The sequence below is a fragment of the Melozone crissalis genome, unplaced genomic scaffold (genome assembly GCF_028551555.1).
Source record: "Melozone crissalis strain CALT ecotype California unplaced genomic scaffold, PUWL_Pcris_2 ptg000036l_1, whole genome shotgun sequence".
Classification (NCBI taxonomy): domain Eukaryota; kingdom Metazoa; phylum Chordata; class Aves; order Passeriformes; family Passerellidae; genus Melozone; species Melozone crissalis.
The window spans coordinates 14,746,707-14,761,565 of record NW_026535814.1 but is presented as its reverse complement, the minus strand read 5'-3'; the positions used below and the strand labels follow the sequence as shown (position 1 = coordinate 14,761,565).

At 43.1% G+C, this 14,859-nt stretch overlaps 1 protein-coding gene across 1 annotated transcript in view; it reads left to right on the top strand.

Annotated features, from left to right (window-relative positions):
- The first annotated feature begins 2,523 nt into the window (after positions 1–2,523).
- The window catches only part of UBAP1 (ubiquitin associated protein 1), a 34,031-nt gene continuing 21,695 nt past the window's right edge, over positions 2,524–14,859 (top strand). Inside the window, exon 1 of the mRNA XM_054283490.1 lies at positions 2,524–2,573. The gene's annotated coding sequence lies outside the window, so the exon portion shown is untranslated. The remainder of the gene's footprint in view (positions 2,574–14,859) is intronic.

Genomic DNA, 14,859 nt, shown 5'->3' with positions numbered 1-14,859 from the left:
AGCCAGCCTGCTACTAAGTTTGTTATCAAAGCCTCAGGAATTCATCAAGGTTACTGAAACATAAACTGTGATAAATTAAGAAAGAAGAGGCTGAGAAACAGAATATCAAGACCACAAGGACTAGATAACAGGACTGTGAAACACCTGGGCTGTAACCAATCATACACTCTGAGAAGTGCAGGCAGAAAACAAGTTAACAAGATAAAGGCACCAATCAAGAAGTGTGTACTCAGTAGTTTGTAGAATCCATAAATATGCCTGTAATGTAAACAATAAGCGGCTTCTGCTTGATCATATTGGTTAGTTGTCCAGGAGGCCTGAATCTCCCACATTTTCCCACACATTCCACCTGGGAAATCACTTACTGCTAGGGAATTAAAGAGATACATTTGTATGACTTTAGATTTCATTGTACCCCTTTCAGATCCATGTGGAAGGACGAGTGGTTTTTCTGATGTCTACGTGGCTCATACACTCTTTTTCTGTTATTTCAGAGGCAAAGCTTCATATGATCCAAACCCCGCAACCACTACTTGCCAGTGGTATTGCTGGGTAGAGAAACAAGGAAAACATGTGAGATGCAGGCTGGCTTTAAGGAAAAGCCAGCTTCTGGTCACCTGATATCTGATGGTGCCTCAAGTCACATGGAATCAGTACATATCTTCCTGATGTATACAGCATTGGTTTTATGACCTTTATTCTGTGTTTTCATCCAACCATCACCAAAGACAAGGGTGCTGTGAGAAGCCAAACTGAAAAAGAAGCCATAAAAAACCCCTCAGGCTTTCCATCTTCTTCTGAGGGTACAAGCAGTAATTCCAGTTTGGCTATTTTCAGTCGTGATTTACCATGAGCAACTCCCCTCTCCATATCCACCCTCACACACAAAACTACCACACCCATTTGGGACAAAACCCCTCCATTTCTGAACAAGGACCGCTCCAAAGCCTGAAAACCCAGCAGGAATGTCCCCCTGAGCTCCTTGGGAGGGTGAGTTGGCCGTGGCAGCTGAGGGAAGGGGCTGAAGGGTGTGGGGTGAAATGGCCTCTCTGTGTCCCACTCACCAGCCTCATCAGCCCCTTGGGAGCCCTGGCACAGCCGGGATAGGGGCAGGAGGCGCTGCGGGAGCTCCCGGGCACGGCCGGAGCTGGGAACAGAATAGGGAATGAAGCAGGTAAAGGGACAGGGACAAGGGCAGGGACAGAGATGGCAGAGGGAATGGGGCAGGGGCTGGTAAGGGGGTAGGGATAGGGACAGGGATAGGGATAGGGATAGGGGTAACGACAGGGACAGAGATAGGGGCAGGGATATGGATGGGGTAGGGACAGGAGCAGGGACAGGGATAGGGATACGGATAGGGGTAGGGACAGGGACAGGGATAGGAATAGAGACTAGGACAGGTATGGGGATAGGGAAAGGGATAGGGACAGGGATAGGGACAGGGATAGGGATATGGATAGGGGTAGGGACAAGGATAGGGACAAGGACAGGGATAGGGACAGGGACAGGGACAAGGGCAGGGACAGAGATGGCACAGGGAACGGGGAAGGGGCTGGTAAGGGGGTAGGGATAGGGACAGGGGCAGGGACAGCGACAGGGATAGGGATGGGCATAGGGACAGGGGTAAGGACAGGGACAGGGATAGGGATAAGGACAGGGATAGGGGCAGGGACAGGGACAAGGATATGGATTGGGGCAGGGACAGTGACAGGGATAGGGATAGGGACGGGGATAGGGACAGAGGTAAGGACAGGGGCAGGGATAGGGGCTGGGGGATATGGATAGGGGTAGGGACATGGATAGGGATAGCAACAGGAGCAGGGACAGGGATAGGGATACGGATAGGGGTAGGGACAGGGATAGGGACAGGGACAGGGATAGGAATAGGGACTAGGACAGGTATAGGGATAGGGACAGGGATAGGGATACGGATAGGGGTAGGGACAGGGATAGGGACAAGGACAGGGATAGGGACAGGGATAGGGGCAGGGATAGGGATAGGGGCAGGGATAGGGATAGGGATAAGGGCAGGGACAGAGACAGGGATAGGGACAGGAGCAGCAACAGGGGCAGGGAGAGGGCAGGACAGGGGCGGGGACGGAACAGGCATGGACTGGGACAAGTGCAGAGACAGGGGATGGGACAGGGATGGAACAGGGCAGAGTGAGGGATGCAACACGGGCAGTGGCTGGTAAGGGGATGGAACAGGGGCAGGGATGGGACAGGGTCACGGCTGGCAGAGGCAGGCGACAGCGACAGGGACGGGGACGGGCACACGGACAGGGACACGGACATGGACAACACACGGACACTCCCGGCCCAGGCCGTGCCCTCCGGCCCCGCCCCCAAGGGAGGCGTGGCTCTGCCTTCGCCCCGCCCCCTGTTGTGGTGACGTCACCACCCGCCGCTCCCGATTGGCCCGGCGGGCGCAGGTGACGCCACAGCGTGACGCCATCCCGCCGGCGGGGCCCAGACAAGATGGCGTCGCCCGGGTCCGGCGGCGCCGAACGGGGCCCGTAGGGACGGCGGGCGGTGACCGCGGCACGGCGGGGCAGCGGGGCCGAGGGCCGCAGGTACCGGGCTAGGCTAGGGGCGCGCAGGTACTGGGTGGGGCAGCGAGGTTGGGGCGCCGCAGATACGGGCGGGGGCCGCAGGTACCGGGCGGGGGCTGCTGGGGACGGACCGCGCCCCTTCTTCCTCTCCGGGGACTGGGACCCTCCGCTGCCGCTCGGTAGAGCCGCTCGGGGGTGCTGGCACTCGGCCCAGGGCTGGGCTCGCGGGGCAAGGCGGGGTGACGCTCCTGCCCCACAGGCTCCTGCTTTCCAGCAGTTTCCGGGACTGCCGGAGTTAAGGGAATGTGTTTCTGCCTCGTAACCCCTGATGAGTTTGCCCTTGATGAGTTTGCTCGGTGGCTCTTGAAATCCGAGTAAGCTGCTGGTGTCCGAGATGTTCGGAAGTGCTTCCTCGCAGTAACTAAATCGGTGAAGAACCAAAACAAACATCTGATTTTCTTTGGGGGTGTGGTGTGTGTCGAGTCTGCCTTCAGGTAACTTGTTAATTTCTGCCTCTTATGCTGTGCAAATCACGGTGCTCATCTTTCCTATACTGCTTGTGACTTTAGCGTTCTGCTAAATCACGGAGCATTCACTCCTTGTAGGCTAAAGATCTTTATTTCGTGGGTTGTAGCCCTACACTTTTTTTATGCTGATCACCAATTTCTGGATCTTTTGCAGTTAGCTATTCTGCTTTTGGCTACATCTTTCTCAGAGTATGAGATGCAAACATCCCAGGGATGTATACTTAGTTTATGCTTTGTTTCAACTTCCCAATTATGCTTTATTTCAACTTCCCGATTATGCTTTGTGATCCCTTTAGTTTGTTGCTTACTAAAAGTAAGAGATTCTGTGCATTTATTTATGTATTTATATTTTGTATAATTCAAGGGCTCTCTTTCTATGTTTTGATAGCTCAAAATTTATCCTACTAAAGGGATATATTTGTTCTGGTTTTCTGTTTTTTTTTTGTTTTTTTTTTTTTTTTAGTAGAAGAAATCACAATAGGTGGAAATTAATAGCTGCCTTATTAACTGTTTTTATTCCCCACATCATTAAAAAATCCAAAGAAGTGAAAAAAAACCTCGTCATATAGAAATGTTACGACACTGATGTTGTCTCATTAGAGTGGAGATAAGCAGATGAACTCTGGCACTTGGCTGTGGAACTCTTATAGCTGCCATCCCAGACCCAGTAAAATGAATTTGTGTTGGATTTAAGCACTTTGAGGTCGATATTCCTACGTGACTTGCTTTGGCAAGTGAGTGTTGCCAAACTCGGGGCAGCTGGGTTGTGCTGGATGGTGTAACTTCAGTGGCTGTGCTGCTGATGGAAGGCTTGCTGCATCCCACAGCCTCTTAAGGGGCCAAGAGGTTTTTGTGGGAGCTTGGTGAGGGGGATCTTATTCCTGCTCCAGCTGGGACCCAGGGTGTTGAGGAAAAAGAGGAAGTGCTGCAGTTAGCCAGATCTCTTCATCACCTTCCCTTATCAGCCTTGGAGCTTGGGACCCTCTGCCCCTGTGCAGTTACTCCTGGTTTCCTGGGATTTTTCAGGCAAGAGTGGGGAACACCTGTTGTGGCCTCCTTCCCTTTTCTCCCCAGGACGATCTGTGTGGCTGTGCAGCGGGCGCGGGCAGTAGGGTGGACTGAGGTGTACGAGGAGCATTTTGGGGCGTGTGCAGGGCGGTGTTGGGTTACAGCACCACGCACAACTGCTGCTCAATGATTTCAGTTTCCTGTGCGCACAGAGCTGCAATTCAGAAGTGCCAGTGGTTCTTAAGGTTACTGTTTCCACTGCATGGCTTAAACCTTTTAGGGAAAAACCTTAATTCTAAGGGCAGGGAAACAAAAAACTGTGTTATTTTTAAACAGCTTTTGCAAGTTTGTGGGTTTAGTCTCAGAAAAAAACCTGAAAGTGATGGTCCTTTCCTTGCCTCACCATCTGTACTTGGCCTGATATCTCCTTTTGTTTTTTGGATTTTTTTTTTCCTGTGCTTGCCCTATGGCACAAAGAAGTCAGGGAAGAAGTTGCTGCTACTAAAGTGCTATTCAAGTGTGAGCTGAAAGAAACAGACATGAAACTTTAAAGGGGAAACCAAAAAACTCTCATATTTAACATATGTGAATCAATAGGTGTTAGTTTCTCTTTAATGAAGAGAACTTAAATTTTCAGGATATTGGAAAAATGAGTATACTGGCCAGCTGGGAGATTTACTGTATAGTTTATGTTGATGAATAGAAAAATCATAAGGGTGAAAAATCATCAAAAACTCGTGGAAGAGCTCCATCTCCATTATTCCATTATGATGTTTTGTTATCCTGGAGACAAAAACCTGTAACTGACAGAATGGAGTCAGGTTTCTGGACCAATCCAGCCTCATCTGTCACACTGTGACAGCTGGAGCTGTTTTGGCTGGTGCTGGGGGCAGAAGTGCTGTAATGGCACAGAAGGTGTCACCTTACTCATCCTCCTTTTTAACTTGTGTAAGCTTATGGTTTCTTGTTGCTTTCAGAAACTCTAGGGATTGATAATTTCGTTGTCCAATTTAGTTAATTGATAATTGTTGTCCATATCCAGTCTCTGCATCATGAGTTTTTAACAGCGGCCCATTCCTGCATTTTACAGTTGATGCTGGATTGAATATTTTGATAAAATGATCTGTGAGAAATTTAGTTTTCCTTATTACATAGAACTTCATTCCAACCTTCTCCGGTATTTTGTCTAGCATAATCACTCACAGTCTTTTCAATCATGAATTCCAGAGTTTCAGCTATCATTTTACAGGGATCTCTACCTAAAGGCATGATTCTCTATTTAAAATTGATCAGTGCAATTCAGATCAATGTCAGTGTAAGGAAGATGTAGTGGAGCCATAATTGGAAAGCTCTGAAGCTGTTTGTGAAAACAGTTCTTTGAAGGAAAGGCAAAGAAGGGTTGTTTACAATTTATAAATAGTTTTCTTGTGTGAAAAAGTAGGTCTTCTAGGATGCATCAAAGGTTGGTTTCTCATCCCTGCATTGTGTGCGCTTACGCTGCTAAGTGGGAAGGCAAGGCTATTGATCTTGCAGCACACACCACTCTGCAATCGACCCTTGGGATTAGTGCAGCTGATCGATACAAGCCTGAGCTCACAGTTGTTGTGTGTTAACTACTTAGGTAGGTAATCCTCTCTGGTATGCAAGTGCGTTGCTTAATGCTTTGACCCTCTGACTTGGTTTGAATAAGCTCATGTTCTGTGTCCCTAATGACCTTTTGCAGTCAATGTAGTCTTGTGCTGAGGTCTCCATCAGAACCTGAGCACTGGGGGCTTTCCCTCTCTGAAGTCTTATATTTATTCAAAATCCTTTCGTGCAAAGGCTTTTTTTCTTAAATGTTAAGAAATGCTGTCTTTGCTGTGGATGGGAAACTTTTAAAGGACTGATTTTGTGCCCAGACTCGGTTTGTATTGGTTTGTATTTTTTTCATTTTTGAAAGCTGCAAGATCTTTCCAGAATCTCTTAAGCTTGTAATGTACTTGAAACAGAATATACAGAATTATAGCAGAATGGGAGCACAGTATCATTGCTCTAATTTAGACTTAAATCTTGTCTTCTAGAAGGAAAGCAGATTGGTTCAAAATGCCATGCTGCATTAGTAGTATTACAACTTGTAACTGATGAGCTTGTATATTCTCAGCTGCATTTTGTGTCAGAAACTCTTACACGAGAGTAACATTTTAAATCCGAGGAAGGTGAGTCCTCTCTGAGAAGTAGTCAGCTCTTCATCTGGAGGACTATCTGCATATGAGTACAATTAATGGATTTAGCTGTTGCTGGTTGGCGGAGGGGAAAGTAGTAGTTAAGAGTTGTGAGCTCTTGTCTGGTCGGTGTTACTGGAGCTCAGCATTTTTGGTAGCTATCTACTAGGTTATGTGAAAGATTTTATTTTTCAACCCTTTTCTTATGCATGTGTTTGTGCTTGCACCATTTGTCATCTCTAGGCTAGCAGCAGAGGAAGCTACGACTGAAATAAATGACTGGTGAGATTTACTCCCTGATTTCAGGAAGGTGTGTTTCAAAAGTGTGCCTGTTACCAGTTGTGCTGTATCACGTTTTAGTCCTGTGCCTAATTCAGACACAGGGAAGTGCTTTTGTGTTCAGTTTGGTATACTTCATCAATTGTGAGCACTAAAATAAAACTAGATTCCTAGTTTATTAACACTCTCCAAAGTACTTGCTGAAACTTTAAGTGTTTCCGTCTGTGATACAGCAAAGCCATTCTGAGTTCCACCCTAATGACTAATACCCTCATGTAGTGTCCTTGCATAGTACTGTGTCATAATTTGACGTAGAAATATAGGAGGCACATGTAGCAGGGAAGGGACTCTTGAATAAAGTCACTGTTAATCATCTGGAATAAAACTGTGTTTGATGAAAAGGGCCAGAAAAGCTTTGTGCTGCATAGCCTCTGAGAAAAGAATGTGTTCTTAATCTTTTAATTAAGTATTATGTCACCACAAGCAGTTTGTTGACAGTCTGTTTGACTTCTTGGTAGAAAACAGGTGAAGGATTATTGAGTTTCATTTTACTTGGTGTGTTTGTAACAATATACAAAAGAACTGTTTCCAGCAAGTACCTTTATATTCCTTATTAAGAAGAGGGGGGGAAAAAAGTACCTGTAGTTAGAGGCTTTATTCTTGCTTGTGGGAGGGAGCCTAATACATGTTTTCTGTTTACTTACCTGAAAGTGAGTGATTAGTAATTTAATGTCTATTTTGCAAAGAAAACCCAAGAAAAGACAGTAAGATGGCTTGTTCCTTTTAACTAACGATGTTGAATATTTCTGAATTTGTATGCAAAGGGAGAGCTATCAAATTCAAGTATGAATATAAAAGTAATACTGTTATAGTCTGTAATCTCATCTATATGAAGGTCTTCAACTGGAAAAACCTTAATAAATATACCTTAAAGAATCCACAGTTGTATTATAAGATGAAAAATAAATGAAGGCAGGCAAAGGTGAAGAAGTTGGTTTTGGCAAGAATTGTGAGGTGGTCTGAGCTGCTTTTGAAGTTGGAGGTGGACTCTGTGAACTCTGTTGTCAAAATGGCTGTGATGGCTGTTTTTGTGACACAGTAATGTCACCCTGTTCATACTGAGCTCCCATATTGCATACACAGTTATTGTACAGTCCTGAAAGCCTCCCTGTCTCTGGGGATGTTCTGTATGTGTTATGATATTGGAGATGAGCACTTGAAATGTAACCGTGTGTAGTGCAGGGGATCTGGCTGTACTCTGGATAAATCACTTCTGCCAAGTAATGGAAAGGGTTTCTCACTTTCCCTTCGTGCTGGGAGAGAAGCTGTGTATCCATTTTATGCTGGTCTTCATTCAAAGCAAATTTCTGTAATTTGATGTTCTTACAGAAATCTGAATATGATACTCATGTTAGGCAGCACTGGATTAATTTCCTAAAGTAAGCTGGATTGAACCAGACATATGGGTTATGAGAGGAGCAGGCTGGGAGTGATTCTCAGGTGACAGTAGAAAATCTGATGGCTCAGAGGAGGAATGGTCAGCCCACAGTATTGCCACTTCTTAAACAAAAAAATCATCTTACTGCTGTGTCATGGTTATTATGGTGGCCCACTGAAAGAGATCTCTGTGCTGTCAGCAGTCCTATGTTCTTGCCAGCCTTAAATGTTTGGAGAGGAGAATCTGTGGGATGAACTGTGGTCATGGGGCAGCTTCATCCAGCAACCTAGTCTGGTCTAGTTATAAAATAAAGTAAGTCTAGATTGCTGAAGCTGAGTCAGATCTGTCAAAATGTCCTGGGAAAATGAAGCTAATGCAGCTCTGAAGGTTTCTTTTTGCACACAAAATGAGCCATTTCTATTTAGTTATTCATTGCTTTAAGTGTTCTGGGACTTGCGTTTATTACTGTATCTGCTGAAGAACTTTGTGATGTGCAGGGGAAAAGTTTGTGGTACCAAGTGAGACAGGCTATATAGTATGTAACAAAATTGCAGACTTAAATTAATTGGAAGTGGTAACTTAAAAATAAAGTTTGGACTACACCAAACTTCATATTCAAATCTGAAGTGCATCCTTTGGGCTTTTATAGTGAGATGAAAAAGACTGAATAGGAGTAATTTGGTAGAGAATAGATACTGTTCCAAACGTGACAGACTGCAGTGAGATTCCTGGGGTAGCTGTCAGTTTGGGATTTGGGAAACACAGGTTGTGTTCTGACTTTGCTGCTGGCTGAGCTGGACGACTGTGGGCAAACTGCTTCAACTTTGTGCATTATTCCTCAAACCTGCAAAGCAGGGACAGTTTGTCTGCTGGTTAAGTACCTTGACAGGTATTCTGGAGTCTCCTGTAAGAGCCATGTGGTGCAGAGGATAGAAGGGAATGTCAGCAAAACTACTTTGCCCTCAGGGGAAAGAAAATCAATGAGAAGTGTGTAATTCCTGGCATTATAAATATTCTGCAGGTATCTAGATTTCATCTCAAAGCAGTGTCTTTCCTTGTCTTTGGTTTCTTTTCTATTATCCATTCCACTTGAGCACTGGAAGTTCAGTATCCATTTGCCCTTACTGTTGGGAGGCTTGTAATTGTGTGCATGTATCTGTCTGCGTCTCCTACTACCTTGCACGTCTGCGGATTTTGCTCTGTGCATTTGTGATAGACAGTTCACTCTCTAAGTGCAGAATTAGACTACTCCTTAAACTTACCTGGCCAAACATTGGCAGGGTTTGCAAATAGGGTTGCAGTGCTGGGAGGGCAGACTTACTGTCTCACACAAAGGGAAAGCACACCCCTTCAGTTTGTTTTAAGTGAGGAAATTTAAATCTTAAAGCTCACTTTAAGTGGAAACAGTAGGAATTAAGGTAGGTGGGCAAGGAGATTATTCTATGAAGCTTGGGGATCTTCCAAGTACCTTGTGTGAATGTGGCAGGGAGGGAGGAATGAGACCTGTGGTACAGAAAGGCTTTCTGAAGCAGCATGTGAAGGTGAGTGTAACAGCTGGAGCATCTTTGAAAAGTACATCTCAAGGATTGAGTAGTTGAGTAGTTGCTCTGCTTTCCCTCTTGGAGATGGGGGTTGTCTGCATGTTTGTGTATCTTCACTGCTAGTAACCTCACCTGTAGCAGTTACACACACAGAGTAAACCATGTTTAACAGATGTGTAGTCTCTTTGGTTTTTCCTTGCTTCTGGCTTCCATTCCTGAATTTTTCAATCTGTAGTTGGATTACAGGCTGAACCATATTTCAATTTAAACAGTCCCTAATTGAGGGGCATTTACTATTTGAGAAGTACAAAATGAAGAGATTGCAAGGAAGAGGTTTGTGCTCAGGACTGAATATGCTGCCCTCAGGTAGTGTAGGCCCATGAAGTTTTCTGACATGAAACACAACAAGCACTTCCTTTACTTATGATGCTCTTGTTTTGTAATAGATCCGCTATAGTTGAGGGCAATCTCAGTTTCACTTCACTATTCAGAGGCAAATTTTTATTTTTCTACACTAGACAAGCTTGCTCAAGGTAACTTACCTTCCTGTGTTCCAAATTAATTGTTTCAGAAGTATACTCAGTGTGGGTACCGCCAGTTTGCTGAGCTGTTCAAGTGTCTGCTGCTGTTTTCATATACAGAGCATTTATTTTTTTGGTAGCTGGTAATGATGCTTCTGTTGCTGTGTGTTTTTAAAGAACAGAACATCATCTTTATACCAGTGCCAGCCCATCCAAAGTTTACAAGCCATTGCAAGAAATAATGAAGAAATTACTCTTAATTTTAAATCAGTTTCCTGCTCTTTATGCTGTTATGTACCAGTTCCCTGTTAATTAAAACAAGTGAATTTTTTTCATTTGAAACCATGGCTTCTGGTAGTGGAATTTAATTTGGTGCTGTCTACTGATAGTATTTCCCATCTAACTCATCTTTTTAATGCAGTCATTCAGTCTTGTTTGGACTGAGTGGGAAGACTTGAAAGCAGGATTGACTGATACTATGCCTGGAGATGAAGCTAGGTTGATTTTAGGCATTACTGCAATGGGACCATCTTTTCACTCGCTTGATACATTTTTTGAATTTCAGTTTGAATTCTTTGTTTTGTTGAGTTGGGGAGGTAAGGAGTATGTCCCTGAGGCCTCAGCTCAGCAAACACATGATAGTAGCTCAAGTGAGTATTCATGAACAGTGATAAAGTTTTGTTTTCTTCGTGGTCTTTTAGTTTCATCCTTCAGTGCTGCAAAACCTGGCATGTGATACGTGCTTCTGTCTATGCTTGTTTTCTTGCCTCAGTCTTGATAAGATGGGTTAGATGAAGACAGATGCCTGTTGGCTAAACGGGAGTGACACATGAATTAAGGACAAAATGAGCTGGCATTGAAAGCTAAGACTGTACTAGTGATGATGTGTTGGAGAAATGCATAAACCCCAGAAAATGTCAAATAAGCTTGTGAGGAATGTCACACCTGTAGCACCTAGGATGCAATTCAGGTTTCTCACAACAGCACTGTTAAGGCAAAGGCTAACCAAGTCTCATGAGGCATATTTTGAAAATCAGTGAGATTTAAGATGCTATGAGCTTTTATTGTCACTTCACAAATGAATGTTTTGGAGACCACACTTTTCCAGGTATCCTATGACCAGCTTTTAGTTGCTTCAGGAATATGAAGTGTTTAGGACTTTTCCTTCCATGTACCTAAAAGTGTATTTGGAGAAAGATTAATTTATGGTGAATTGGGATATTTCCTGGAAAATGGAAACACTGAGAGATGAAACTGAAAAGAGGAGAGATTGAGATTGAACATAAGGAAGAACTGAAGGTGGTGAGGAACTTAACAGGTTGCCCTGGGAAGCTGTGGATAGCTCATCCCTGGAGCTGTTCCAGGACAGGTTGAATGGGGCTTTAAGCAGTCTGATTGAAGAGATACCCTTGCCTGTACAGAGTGTGTGGACTAGATGATCTTTGAACGTCCATTCCAAACTCAAATGTGCCATGATTGAGTCAAGTGAGTTTGCAGGGAGTTTATATTCTTAGAATGTGCCTCTTTTAGTTGAGAGAAATATGATGTGTCAGTGTGAAACAGGGACATCAGATGGCAGAAATAGTTTAAGAGTTGTAACCACGTGATCGGAGAGATCCTTTCAGGAATGGGAAAAGGCTGTTGTTGGCCTGATGTGTGTTGAAACAGCTTGGGCTGAGTGTGCAATCAGGGTCTGAAACAGTGGTTCCCATGCTGAATATCAATGTTTCAGCCTGCTTGCTGCAGGACAGGCAGGGTTGTTTGGAGGTGGAATAGTTAATGTTACAGGTTATTTTTTTCCCCTCAGTACCATGCTGAATTTTGCTGGGAAAATGTTAAATGTGTGGTAAGAGTGGGTAGTGCATGTGACCCAAGTATAAAAGGAAAAATTGATGCATCTATATAGTATAACACTGTTCTCATTATTCTTGTACAGTACAAGAGGCACATATTTTGGCTGAGATCCAATACATGGAACTGCAAGTGATGTTTGACCTGCTGGCAGATTTTATTTTTACATTTAAAAACTTTGGCCAACTGCATTTCTTGGTAGATTTTTGTCTGCTTCATTAAATCAATTTCATAAGTGTTAATATTTCACCAGATTTATAACCAAAACCGTAATTATCAACAAATGTTAAAATTTCTCTTCTGAACTTTTACAGGGAGAAGATGACAACCTTACGGATTTCTTTGGAATGGACATTTTACATAGCAATTTAATTGTTGTAATGTATTGTTTAAATGAATTAAGTTATGGTTAATAAATAATTGTTGAAAATTAATGAATACGAATTGCCTTATATACCAAAATAGTTTGAGTTTGTGTTGCTATTGGTATTTGAGTTTTTTGTTAGGTCCTGGTCAACAGAGTTGAATTTATTTCTAAGTAATACCAGATCAGCTACCTGTTACTCCCGTGGTTAAAGAGTAGAAGAACAAAAAGCTTGAAACTGCAGAGATTTGTTATTTTTAAATTAAAAATAGTATATGTTGTGATTAATGGATTAAAAGCTGTTTTACTCTGTTGTGCATTTTGAGAATGTCTGTCTAGCTCTCATTGATAAGTGGGACAAGTCTGAAATATTAATAATACTCAAGTACTTCAGAATCAGCTTGTTACATATTGAAGTACCACTGCAACAAATAGAGCAGCATTTTAATTCATTTATGATATGCTGGGTTGCAGGCATACATTCTAAATGTTCAGGTTATTCCATGCTTCTCCATGCATCGTTACCAAAAGAACAGTAAGTGGGCTATTTTGTTGTTGAAACTGGCAATCAGCAGTTTCCCTCAAGAAGGGTTGTATTGAAATATTAGCTTTCTTCTAAAGTGCTGTGATTAACGAGGAAAGTTAATGCACATTCCTGGCTCTGGCTAGTGTTAAGGTGGCTTAGAAAAAATTGACTCTTTTGTAGTAGTATGAAATCTTATGGTAATTAAACTGAAGTAGCTGCATTTGTTGATAGTTACCAGATGCTTACCGTCTGACAGTTTCAAACTCTCAAAACCGGTAGGTATTTGCTATCCAAACTTTAGCTGTAGGAAAATAGCAGTTAAAAACAGTTGCTCTGGTCATCAAATTTGGGGCTTGTTTCATTACTGCATTGAGATTGTTGCAGCCCTCATTGCTGGTTTGAGTCCTGGGTCATCTTTTTCATTTTTTTCCTAGAATGTAGGAATTGCATAGTACATTTATATTTATATTTTTATCTCTTGAATTTCTGTCCTGCTTCTTTTGTGCCTCAAGGAGGGGAAGTTAATCCTCTATTTCTAGTTTACCATTCTTTTTCTCACTGATCTTGTAGTTTGTAGATTAGTGAAGCTGGCCTTGAAGCAAAAAAAAAAAAAGAAGACATATCTTTTCTCTCAGCTGTTTTGTTTATGTGGTCTTTAAATAATTTAGGTAAAAATCACTAAACTGCATTTTGAAGTCCACATCTGTTCTTGGATGAACAGAACCTGCACTACTGCCCACTTTTCTGGAGTCTGTAAATCAGTCCAGCCTTAGATGTTTGTTACAGATGGTTTTCTCTTGTGACAGGATTGAGTTTTCTGGAAGGAGTCCTTTTTAAAAAGGTTACCCATTTGCTGCCACAGTTAAAAATGATAGGTGCATTTATAATAGGTGCATTTTCCATGCTGTTGTTTGGCATGTCAGTGTCTGGCTAAAGGAAAAGCTTACCTTGATCTGCTTTGACCTCGAGGCTGCCTGTAATTACTTTTCTGTTTCCTTGTGCTATTGCCTGTGAAACTTGTATTTCTAGAGGTTTGTGTGGTGTATAAACTTTAACTGTGTGGGGAACCTGTATGGCTGATAAGTCACAAAGTGACTAAAAAATTGGTATATTAGTGTGCTTCATTTGCACAGCCATTGTAGGGTTGTCCCTGGTTTCTGGGTGAAGTGTATGGCAAATTACCTTATGTTTTAAACACAGAGTCAGGATCTTACAGGAATGGAGCTGTCTGTTACCAGTTTTGAACCTTAAATTCTTTACCAGCCAACCAGTATGTGCTTGTAACAAGTACAGTGTCTTTAATGAACAAAGTGGGACATGATATGAGGTAACTGGAACTGCAGGAGTCTGATGTCAGTGCCATGAATCCATACGGAATGACAGAGAGATGCCATGCCTCTCTGAGAGTGTGTGGGAGCTCCCAGCAGAGAGGTCCTGTAGCAAAAGGCTGATTACCCACTATGTCACGTTAAGCAGTGGCACAGTTTGAAGAATCAATGTCTCCTGATGTTTATCACTGCTAGGAAGATGCAATCGAACATCCCCATGAAAAACTCCATAATGGATGTTGTGACCATCACTAGTGTTGTCTTGTAATCCAGTACTGTGATCTGCACAGTCCTGTTTGTCAGGGTCTTTTCTCCCTTTCCTTCCTACTCATGTATTTGAAAAATGAAAAATGCTTTAAAAGTGCCATTTTCTTTGTTCCTGTCCCTCTGCCCCTCAGTCATTGCACTAGTTAATAACAAACTGCATTAGTTTGATGTAGGCTGCTCCTCAGATTTAGGTCTCTCATCACAGCTGCTTCGACTGTTGATCCACGGGATGTGTATGCAGCAGGGACACCTCACACTTCCTCCCTCAAGCCCCCTTTTGTCTGTGTGAGCCCTACTCTGAATGGTTAAATGTGGGATGATGGTCACTTGTATTTGTATCCCATAAGATAAAGATATCATTAGATTTGTTTTCACTGGTGTCCCTTGAAAGTTGGATAGCAACTGTGAGTGTTGTCTTCAAGGACGGTTTGGGTTTGTTTATGTCCATCTTAAAAT